General features: G+C 41.0%; 1 long non-coding RNA gene across 1 annotated transcript in view; it reads right to left on the minus strand.

The window, feature by feature from the left end:
- Positions 1-4,422: 4,422 nt before the first annotated feature.
- The window catches only part of LOC119891153, a 36,318-nt gene continuing 28,307 nt past the window's right edge, over positions 4,423-12,433 (minus strand). The window contains exons 3-4 of the long non-coding RNA XR_005442405.1: positions 7,962-8,060; positions 4,423-4,774 (exon numbers count right to left, since the gene is read on the minus strand). This is a non-coding gene — a long non-coding RNA (uncharacterized LOC119891153). The remainder of the gene's footprint in view (positions 4,775-7,961; positions 8,061-12,433) is intronic.

Below are 12,433 nucleotides of genomic sequence, written 5' to 3' on the forward strand. Positions count from 1 at the left end.
TACACTTCAAAATCAATCACTCTCGACTGAGCTCAAAGAGAACGATACACGCGTTCACATGCACGTGCACACTCACACACGCGAACATATGTACATACAGGCAGTGTCTTCTCTCCTTGTCCGGCTTCAACAAGACAGCATGTGATAGTGGGGCTGTTGTGATTCCATGACAGAGTAAGAGGAGGGGACATCAGATCACCAACATTCTACAAAAACAGAGACATTACAGAAAATAGATATGATAAAAAACTGAAAGTAATGGAGAAGGAGTGAAAAGGCTCAAAGTAATGCATAAATGGTTGAAACTTCACACTCCAAGTGGTAGTAGTATGAATGTAAATTTGACCTAACACGGCTAAACATTGACAGTTAAATTGTAAGAAAAAAATATATAGTTACAAAATCCACTTTTATAACAGTAGTGTGAATAGAGTTGATAACAGTACTTAAGTTCATCTGACAGAGCTGTGGTATATCAGACATAAAAGGTGGGGAGCCACTGATCTACAGAACAAGTTATTTCAGTTTATGTATCTGATATGGATCAGTTAAGTTGTGAGTGACTATATTTTCATTTGAAAACTTCTGCTTTTTTAGTAAAGTCCTTTAACCCCACCAACCTTGAATAGTCCAATCAAACTCCAGTTTCTCTACCACCAGATTTCTGTTGTGATCTTTAACAAGCTGCTTTATAAAATCTTCACACATCCTTGTATTGCATTTTGTCGTGTTGTAACACTATGCAGCCAGCAGCCTCTTTGGTTTCCAGATCTTCTAAGGGAATAACCGGAGAATTAAACACACACCAAAGGTAGTTTCAGTAAGACCTCATTTTTCTCACTGTGAAGTTTCCAGACTTGGAGTTCTGTATCTTGTCTCCCTGTTGGGATCATTGGGTGGATAGCACTTGTGAATCTTCTCCCAAACAAAATAAGATAACACAAAGTCCTGCTATCTGTAGATAAAAGTGAAATACTGTGCCGTCTAGTGGAAAAAAGAGGAGGGAGACAAAGAAAGGAGCAAAAAAGTTCCATCATATAATGGAGTTTAGAAGTTTTATTCTTTACTTTTCCTCTCCAGAAGCTACCAAGGTCATGTTCCCGGGCCAAAAAACACCTTCATATAAAAAAGAGATTATTTTTTTCAGAGCTCTGCACCAATAGTAGAATTCTTGCATTTATTTTTTACTGCCTTCAGGAGATCAATCTTAAGTAAGTGCCATCTGAGATCTTTGTGGTTCCCAAATGCTCTTGGCTCAATTCAATTGTACTGAGAGATGTAGACAGCTGCATTATGATTCCAGGAAGACCTGTTTAAACTGTGATCCATGTCTTCACATGTTTGAATCTGTCTCTATTGGATTTCACGACTCATTCATCCACCAGTCAGTGTAATACAATATCATCTGTGGCGAACATTTTCTTTCATGGATAAAGCCAAGTTATTGATGAAGTATTCATCAAGACACAATGGTGTCGTGTGTATGTACAATGTATATAACACTCTATGGATGCTTTTGCATGTTTTCCAGTTTTGGATCTAAATGAGAAATGTATTCTCAAAGAACCCAGGCTCCTTAAAACACATTAGTATCCTTGTCATGTCAGGAGAAAACAGATCAGTGCTTGCAACTTATTTTGGGCTGTGATTAAAAGTTAAACACACCATGATTTTAACAATTTCTAGCTGTTTAAAACCCAAAGTAGTTGAGATACAGTGATTATATTAATTAATCACAATACAAACTTTCTCCACTAATAGCTCGTAATGTGTTCGTATTTGTTTAAAATGACAAAACCCACAGAAAACAACCCAGTGACTGACATTGTGTGCTGAATTTCACCTTGTGTCAACCGATATATAATGCATGTACAATACTGTACATACTGAAATTGAATATCTCTCATTTGATATGCATATGTATGGACATTATGAGACACAATGAAAACAGTGGCTTTGCAGTAGTGAGATGTGCTTTAATGGCAAGATTGTTAGTCCACTATTCCTGTGGATATATAGTAAAAGAAAAAAAGCATCTAAGCACTTCAGAGAAATTCAAAGCAGGGCTCCATGCAGTTTTGTTTTGGTGTAGATTTAGATATAGAAATAACATACAAGCTACATTTGCACACACTCTGATCAGTATTTATTTTTTACTTTCGATGTTTGACCTTTGTCAAGACTTCAGTCACGCATTGACACAGTATACATGAATGTACACATTAGTAACTAAATTGAAAATTGTTTCTCCATAAACATATGTGTGCAGGCTTCAGGTTCTACTGGTAAAACAGGATTCTGTGAGCACCAAAAATGGGATAAACTAAGTAAAATGATATCAGAATCTACTTTTTACTGGTGGTACCTAAACTGTGGCTAGATAAATCTGAGTGCTCACAAGATAATTACACAACAACAAAGAAAATAAGAATATAGCAAACCAACAAACAAAAATACACAAATGATTTTTTTTTCTCTATGGTGGTTAGTTTGACCTCTTTAAGCCTCCAAAAAGGATTCAAATGAAACAATCACTCTGTGGTCAAACTGCTTGCAGCTCAGAAACACACAATTGGTGTCAAGGGGTGGCAAGACGAAAGGTTGGAAAACCACTGTTTTGTCACATTACATAAGCTGTGTGATCACCTTCATCTTATGGCGAAGCTTTTCTGTAGCTAAAACATGCCTACAAACTGTGCTACTATGGATATGAACTGCTTCTGCATGAACTTTGTCATGCATGTCCAGAATCTGAGGTCAAAATATTAGAAGTTATCAACTAGAAAGTACATTTGTTGGGAATTTGAGACTTAAGGAAAAATATATTAAGATTGTGCAGCTGTGTGACAGTCATCAAAGACCTGAAGGAAATACTCACACCACATGCCTGTCAACAGGGGTTCAACCTTGGGCTTATCTGTGTCATTGCATCTATCTGGATGCAATTAGCCATTGGAGAACATGAAAATGAAATAAACCACAAACCCACAGCAGTTTATTTCATTATATGGCTAATTGTCCCAGTGTATTTTTTTAAGTTAAGCTTTTTCTGCCAGCAGCAGGAATGACTGGATATCTTGCACAAGATTTCGTGTTGCATCAAGTTGATGCCATGACATGTTGGAGCTATTTTAGCACTCCTGAGACACATTTTGTTGATGTTTCCTTTCTTTTGCTAGTTACCTGTAGATGTGCCACTCCTGGCTCCAGGGCATCCTTTGTCTCATCACAAAAGCCACTAGCAGTTGATACAAACATCATTGGACACTCTTGGAATACACACAATCTCACCTGTCACACTGTAACAATCACATCGACAACTTGGTGCAAACATGAGGTGTAAAAATGTACACAGACACAGCCATCAGCTTGGATTCCTGTCCCACACGACCACTGACGTGTGTGTTTGTGTGAGCGTGGCTGTGTGTATTTGTGTGGGGTGTGTGTGTATATTTGTGTGTCTGTCTGTCTGTGAGGGGATAGGTGGAGGCCATCTTTCATCTCTTGCTGTGATCAGGTATTCTACATGATATGATATGATGATACAGGCCCAATTAAGGGATGGGGTTGTGTGAAAAATGTGATGACAGGGCAAGCGGAAGACTAGACTGTGATCTGACATCTGAGAGGGAGAGAAAGACAAGGGAGAGGGAGCGGGAGATAGGTAGCAAGAGAATGGGTGAGGGAGGGGGAAGATGTGGGGGGAAAGACGGAACTGAAAGACGGTTGTAGGAAAGAAGGGAAGAGTGATGCTGGTGAAGGAAATGAGGATGGGGTAAGCGTGAGAAAAATAGTCAGAATGAATGTTATTAAGGAGGGACAGAGAGAATTAATATGATTAGGAAGGAGTAGGGAAAATTGAGAGTCACATAAAGATGAATGGAGAGTAATGAAAGATAGCAATGATTTGTCAGAAATGTTATGGGTCCTACTTTTGAGCCCTCTTGTTGGAATGTGAATAGAAGTTTGGGGAAACTGACAGGGAGACAAAAGTCAGATTGTTCTATTTTTCAAAAATTTTCAAAAACACAAACCTGACTAGTAGCATGGGGAAGAAAAAGCAACAAAAGTAGATGTAGAGAAGATGCATAGAATCACTCTGGGTTTTAATTATTGTTTAAAATTTTCCACTTACAGGCACATTTGATTTGACAGGCATACAGAAGTACACCAAAAAAATAGAACACAATGCGGATTGGAGCTGCTTTTAAAAAAGGAGGCTTCTTGGTACTGTCTGAAATCTGTTTCTTCACATTTCATAAGTCTGTCTGGATCAACTACACCTGTGTCAGCTGTACGATTTTGATCAGGATGCACGGTGCTTTGATCACCCTGCCAGCTTTTATCAGCACGCATGCTCTTTTCATAACCAAATAGGACCCAATTATGTCAAGCACATTGTTCTTTACCTGGAGTGCCAAAGCACTACACCGAAAGGAGGAAATAACGCACACTAAAACATTACTTAAAAGGAATAAAATGCCTTTATTTAGCTGTCAACAAATATACTTGTTAGACTCAATCCATTACATGAAATAAATTTTGACGTGTAGAACATTTTTATCCTATTTCCCAAGTATTGTCTCATATAAATATAAAAAAGTCACAGTATTTGTCTGTTTGGTCAACAATCTTATAAAACCAGATGACAGAAATACAGAGATAAAGAGTACAGTGCAGGTCCAGGTGTCGTAATTTGAAGCTCCTGGAGCTTGTGAGATTTATGAGCAGACATCTTGACGCTCTTGTCGTGATGAAATCCTCTCTCATTTACCTACAAAAGAGAAAAATGAAAGTGATTTAGTGAATTTTCCCCACATCCTGTAACATTTTCACCTGCAAATCTTCACTTAGAAACTACTCTTTAAGTGTGAGACAAAATCATCAATCCCTGCCAGAGGGGCTCTTACAGCAACCTGTTAGTCGCAGTTTATCCGCAACAAACACATAACCTCTGTGTGTACAGTTTTCCATTGCTAAAGCATGAGGCACAGCACTTGTTGCAGAGTTTCATCACATCCCAAAGCAAGCTCCTTGAATAAAAGGAGTTCAGTGAACTGTGAGTTCCCAGTGTACTTGACGGTGACAAAGGCCTCAACAATAGCTGCTGACATTAGTCCCCCTCATATCACACTGCACTTTCCTCCCATTGTTCTCCCTGCACTTCTCACATGTATTGTCTTACGTGATATCCTTAGATAGAACCTGATAAGATGCCTGGTGCAAGTTTTTGTAGCTGAGGACACAGTCCTGGGAGTGTCTCAGGGTTACAGCTGCTTATTATTCTCTTATAGAGGAGACTGGGAGACTGTAGGGTCTGGGGAACGCCTTATCGGATACCCTTTACATCCAGCCTAACCTGGGTTACCTGCACTTCCAGCCCTTCCTCCATTACTCTTGCCATACCTGACACTCCCTTCCTTCAGAAAGATGTTATAGTATTACATTTCTTCGAAACCATAGAGCTTGTTGACAAGCATAGGAGGTATTCTGGGGCCCAATACAAATGTATAGGCTGTACAGAACAGCTGGGGCCATTTAAGACAGTAAGGATGCCTGACTGACTCATTTAAATCTTCAATGTATGGTGTCATTGTTTGCATCAGACAACAAAAGCCGGGCAACACATCATTTTAAGATCCCACGACTTCAACAGAGATTTATTCTAAATGTATTTGCTGATTTATCTTGTCAGACACTTGAAATCTCTTGAAAGTGGATTACGTCCCTTGCAAGTTGCTATAAGTCAGCAACTCCCCTCAGTTTTTTCCAGGAATTCAAAATGTACAAAAGTACTGTTTTGGCCAGGCTGTCTCCTTCAACAAATTTCTCTGATGTTTGGCTGACAGCACAGAACAGTTTGGGGGTTGGCAGAGGGTCCCTGGGCCATCAACAGCCAAACTTAGCCCAACTCCAAAAGATGAAGGAATGTGGATTCAGACAACTCAAGTACACCACCCTGCCTGCTCACAGTACCTCAAGGGCACACACTTCTGCCTGTCTATCTGTGGCAGCTGATCTTAGTCAAAGCTACATGTGCCTCTCTCTACATCCTCCTCATCTTCTCTGCTGACACTGCGATTTCATGCTTGTATATAAGGATGATGTCCGCAGTATGCACTTTGGTCCAGGGCCTTGCTGAGGTTTCTCAGTTTCTCTGACATTTTGGTTACATCAAACAAAGCATTTGACGGTTACCAACTGAACAGATAGATTAGAGCTTGATGTTTATGAGGTACACTGAAATAGCTGCAACAATGCTCTTAATATAGGTTGATCAACTTTTTAAGCATTTGACATTTCTGGTTCATCAATCAATCAGTAATGTTAAGCATGTTTGCCACGGATAGCTAGGAAAAAGATTTCAGTCTAGGTGTTAGATAGACAGACATGTTGACGAGACAGAAGGAAAATTACTGTAAACAACACTCTTCATGACAAACAATATATGCAAAAGTAATATAGAATAGTTTCTTTCTTGCCTTTACATCCTTCCTACACTCAAACCTGCCTGCCCAGCTCCACACCTGCACAGATGCAAACATCATATTTTTTCGTCAGTTGTTTTGTTTATATATGAATTTACTATAATTGCCAGGTTGTCCCAGTTTAAGAATCAAACTGGTGGAAACTGGTGAACATACTGATGTCTAAGCCACCAGGAACAACAGCCAAAACATGGAAAATGAAACAAAAGAATATTGTGTGGTTTAATGTAATTATTTTTAACACATATTGTAACTCCCAAAATAACACATCTAGAAATTAAGTGTAATGAAAAAAACTATATAACTAACTATATCATTGTTTTGTCATTCTAATTTTGGAGATTATTCGATGCCAGAAGACCCAGATGCTGTATTGTTGTCATGCTCTCCATCACAATGCACATTTATGTGGAAAAATACAGGAATTTTTGGGAGTGGTCTTCCCTCATTCACAAACGGATTACATGTCAAAGTGTCCCTCGGGAAATTGACAAAGGCAGAAAGTAGTGCTTGGTGTTGCCCTAAGTCTGATAACAGGGTGGAGGAGTTGTATGCCTTGCTCTCCTTCTGCTAACTACTCCCAGTAGACTGCAGTCAGATGCCTCCACTCTCCATGAGGAGGCAACTGATGCTACTGCTGATCTGCAGACTTGACTGAAGCTTATCAGAACTGGAAGGAAGCCGGGACTACTTATACAGACAGCGAGAAACACATGATGCCTACACATGCATGCTTACAGGTACAAACATGTGCTTGCACTCTGTAACACTACTTCATTTACATTTTATAACCTAGGGGTAGGTTTGGACACATACTAGTGTGAAAACCAGATGCCAAAAACAGACTGGGGCCACGTACACACATACACAGACACAAATACCAAACATGCACAAAGACACACAAATACATCTCTACACCATCCCATTCTCTCCCTCTCCTTCTTTCTCTACCGATCTCTGTCCATACTTCTGAACCTCAGGGAGACATATTCTTTTTCATCTGTCAGTATGGATGGAAACAGACACGTTCAAAACACACAACAATGGCCTCACCAGCAGCGAGGAGGCGCTATGTTTTGTATGCTTGAAGCACTGCATTATCTCCTAAGTGTCTAGCAACCCCAGTATAGTAAATAATGGATGCTTCTCTTCCTTCTGAAAACCCTCTTTCACTTGGGGGAGCAGTCATGGTTTACCTGTATAAATGCCCTTTCTGTGTCTTTGGAGAAATGGATAGCACTAAAGGATGTGGGTCAGACGATTTCATTAGCACAGCATTTCTCTCTGTGTCTCCTTCAATCAGCCGTTTGACAGAAGCAATGTCACTCAAAATGTCTTACAGACACTTTCGTATGGAATTCTCTGAGAAAAAGGATGCAGAGACTGCTGATCCATAGCAGGGAATTCGTAAAATATTGCCCATATAACAAGAGGGCAGAAACGGTAATGCTCGAAAGGAGAGAGCGCAGTCACCTCTGAGATCAGCTGAATATCCTTGACGTCTTCAGCCTGGAGACTCTGTTCATTATGCCATTTGTTTCTGGGTCATCATCTACGAGGTCTCTATCCAACCTAAAAGCAGAGGACAGGCATAGTGTTAGTGCTATACATATACACTCAAACAAGCACAAATACTGAAGACAAAGATGCAAGGCATACATATCACTGTACAGATTTTACAGATGCTGCATAGAATCAGACTTTATTAGATGATGCGTCCTAAATGACTTATTAGATTTTGCTTATTGACCTACTTGTTTCTCTATACTTTGTCGATTAAAGCAAAACACATGGGAATGTAGAGGACTATTGTGTGCTGCTACGCACCTAAATCTCTTCGGTCTCCCTAGTTACATCGAAAGAGTTTCAGCTATTGTGAATTATTTACTTGATTCACCATTTGGGCCTTTAACCCCTCAGCAAATGCACAGACAGTCAGGGTTAAAAATACACTCCCACAGGACCTGAGTTTTCATGTATGTGCATGTGAGCGTGTGCATATGTGTGCATGTGTGTGGGCAGGGATGTGGGTTTTAAAATATAAAACAGTATATAACCCATAACACACAAAGCACCTGCCATTCTCTGTCTCTATCTCTCTGTCTCTCTCTCTGTCTCTCTCTCTCTCTCCCACACACACACGCACACAGGAACTATTCAGAGCATCATTTTGTGGGTTCTTTCTGAGTGAGAATCCAGGCCGTCCCAGATGGGTTTATTATAACACAGCTTTATCTGTGCATGAGCTACAAATGTGATTGTGTGAGTCGCTGTGTGTGAGAGTGTGCATTAGTGTGTGTGCATGTTTGTTACCGAGTAAGTGAGTCCTGACCTGTGCTTCATGACCTGAGTGAATGTGAGGGCGCACCTCTTTGTGTCTGTGGAAATATAAAATATATAGTACAAACATAAAACGGTGCCATGCCAAACCATTAGCAAGAAGGCATTTTCCTTGACAACTGTGTAAAACAACAGAAACTGGCTTACATGTACGTACAAGAGAGTATGTATACGATGGACATATTCATGTTGAGCCGCTGCGTCTCAGGCTGAAATAAAGGTGTCTGGGACACATGCCTGTCTGACAGCAAACTGATTGAGACTGCAGCAGCTTCCCTGTCTGACTGAGTGAATATTAATGTCACCAAGATATGTGGGCCTTAATGGATCTGCACACACACACAGCGACACCCGCTCTACTTGGCCATGTTGCCGTTGTATGTCCCTGGCATGCAGCAGTGTTGTCATGGATACCCCCAGACACATCCGCCATCCCATAAGCGGGGGGATGCTGAGCGCTTCAGAAGGGCTGGCGCCGAGCCCCCCCCCCCCCCACCCCCCCCCCCAAAACCCTCATCCCCCCCCCCCCCCCCCAAACCCTCATCCCCCATTCTCTATCCCCTTCCCCCAAAACTGAATCCCTGTTCCTTATTCTTCCCGAAAACCAGCTCAACCTCAAAAAGGTTCTCTGCCTGTCAACTGGGTTGGCCTGGAAGCACACAGCAGCTATCTTGTCCCACTGCTGAGGCCTTCATTGCTCTTAACTAGAATGAGTAGTAATGTAACTGGAACATGGATGGAGCAATGAAGAGTAAGATATAGACAGACAATACCACACCAGTACCAGTTTAAATCTTTCTGAGAAAACCTAAAATAGATGTTGAAGAGGTAAAATGAATGATGTTTTGTGTCTGTGTGTGTGTGTGTGTGTGTGTGTGTGTGTGTGTGTGTGTTAGCCCTCAGGGCTGTGGTTAAGCCTGTAGTTTATCCTGAACTGATCCTTTTCATTAGCTATTATCAATAATTCAACATTGCACTTGCTTTAATGGTTTAATGTGGGCAAACCCTCGATCCGCACACATCCACACTGACACACGCACACTCTACTTAATAGCACTCACTCTCTTGGCCCTAGATGTGTAAACGCTCCCATAACACAGTCAGTGCTAAAGCTTTCAAAGGTAAATATCTATCAATCAGAAAAATATTTTCATAGGATTCCTTGATTTAGAGAAGCAATAATTTATTTCCCTACAAACGTCTGTTTTACTGTTTATCAAGTTATATTTGCAATAAAAAGGCACATCAAATCCTCTGCTCTGAGATGAGGAAATGAAAGAGTTAATCTTTTATGACGTGTCCCCTCCCATCTGTGCTCCCTTTTGCCCTCCCTTTCATATTATCCAGTATGGCAGTGCTCAGTGCCTGCGCATATGCTGAAAAAAAGAATCCTGTTTGATTGGATGGCTAATTTGAAGTGTCAATTATTCTTATGCAAATTAAGGTACAGTTTCTCATGTCTGAAATGGGTTGAGGGCACAGATGGGTGTGCGTATGTGTGTGCACGCACAAATCTCCCTCCATAAATATACAGCGCCATTCCATCCCCCCTTCAAGTCTTCATCTATACCTCTTAGGGAAGAAAGCTGACATACAAAGACAGCCGGCATAATGGGACGAGGATATTTGCATGCACATTGTCCACACTGAACGCCAAACAGATCATAAATTGAGAATACAATGCCAAAACAGTAACAAAGGATTAGAAGTGCAAGTCAGCGCCCAAAACATTCAACAATATGGCAACATGGTTCCATGTTGTAATGTAAATAATGAATGATGGTGTGTAAACAGGAACACAACAAGATCTCGGATGTATCACAGGAAGTATTGTGGATGAACAAAACAATCTACTAAAGCTTTTGTCATTTAATCACTTTCCAGTAACATCCTCTCTTGCAATTGCCATACCAGAGGTACAAGCAAGAAATATAATCCCAGTGTCTGTGCAGAAACAGAGTGACAAGGCAATCCTATTTAAGGAAAAAGTGAGAGAGAAATTGAAAGCGACAGAGTGTGCCTAAAAACATACATTCGTTTCTAAGTACAGTATGTGAATGAGTGCACGCTCCTCTTTATGGTAATTAAAGCTTCGGACTCAAACCTGAATCTGGATGAGAGATTTAGACTGACAAAGAGGGGGAAAAAAGCAGCAGACAGACAGAGGACTCTAGAAATAGAGTCTTGTCTGACCCTCTCAGCTGATGGGGTGGTTCAAATAAAAAAAGGGCTTTTCAGTCCCAAAACAGGATCAAACAACCTGCTGTGGAGTCCGGTTACACCATAACAATGGCTTACATTCACTCTCAGCCTCAACACACAAGCTTTTACCTCAAAGGGTGTAGAGGGAGAGAGTAAGTCTGGTTTGGAGGGTGGGTGCATGCGGGTATGGAGGGGAGTATAGCGATATCTTAGACGATAATGGTGTTCAACAGATTAGATGGTATCAGCCTACCATGTTTGTTTTCAGCTGTCGGCTTCTGCAGCTCCACTGAGATCTATGGTCAACCCCGCAGGCACTCTCAATCTCAAGGAAACTTTTAGATATTGCCGGAGAAAGTGAAGTACTCTGATAGAGGACATTCACAACTCTTAGATAATGACAAGTGGTGAAGGGAAAGCAGCTGAGGACAGATGTTTGTCTATAAAGTGAAACACAGAGACATCTTTGAAACCTGAAAACCTGCCATTGTCAAATCAGTTATTGTTCCGACTGATCGCATTGAACATTTGATGAACTTTTAACTGACTGGTGAATGAATGAGCCGTTTTTTTACACTTCCCTTCATTAGTTCAGGATTTTAAACTCAGACATGTTGACAGATTTCTAAAGATCATATAGCCAACTGCAACATCCATCCCTGTAAGCTTCTCTGTCCACAGCAGACAATCTGATTAATCACAAACCCACAATAGGCAGCTACTATCTGCTAACCTCCTTAGACCCTGCTTCTCAAGCAATTTGTATTTGTTTTCCATTGGTTCAGTAGTTCTGAAGAAATTAGTATGCAGTCAGGGATGGGAGAGCTTGTCAAGATCAGGGGGAAATCTCAACCCACCCACAGGGAAGATCTACATTCATGAACAAGGTTGACAAGAAAGCTGACTAGTGTAAAGACAAGGAGCAAATAAAATGGCAGAGAACACCATGAATATTCTTTTTCATACTAAGAACACCTTCATAGTTGGGCCCTTTCTCTACCTGTCTGTCTTGTATGTCTGTTCATCTGTCAAGACACTCACTCTCTCTTTTTCTTTCGCACACCCTCTAGTCCCTCTTCTCTTTTTCAAAACTATGTGTCATGCACGTCAAAATGCTACGGCCCGTCCTTTTGAGGGTGTTCTGCTGGACCATGGAGCGAATAAACATCCATGTCAGGAGAAAGCGATCTGGGGCCCTTCTCTCACTGAGCCCAATCTCTCCTGGGAAACACACAGCTCATACAATGGATAGAGGAGGCCTTTTGTTGAGTCTCTGGGAGCTGCAGGGCTGGTTCTGGATCAAACAGGGGTGTGTGTGTGTGTGTGTGTGTGTGTGTGTGTGTGTGTGCGTGTGTGTCTGTGTGTGCATTTCTGCATTTTGCACACGCACACACATACACATT

The sequence above is a fragment of the Micropterus salmoides genome, unplaced genomic scaffold, assembly GCF_014851395.1.
Source record: "Micropterus salmoides isolate LMB-PRFRI ecotype aquatic unplaced genomic scaffold, ASM1485139v1 Ms_hic_scaffold_7, whole genome shotgun sequence".
Classification (NCBI taxonomy): Eukaryota; Metazoa; Chordata; class Actinopteri; order Centrarchiformes; family Centrarchidae; genus Micropterus; species Micropterus salmoides.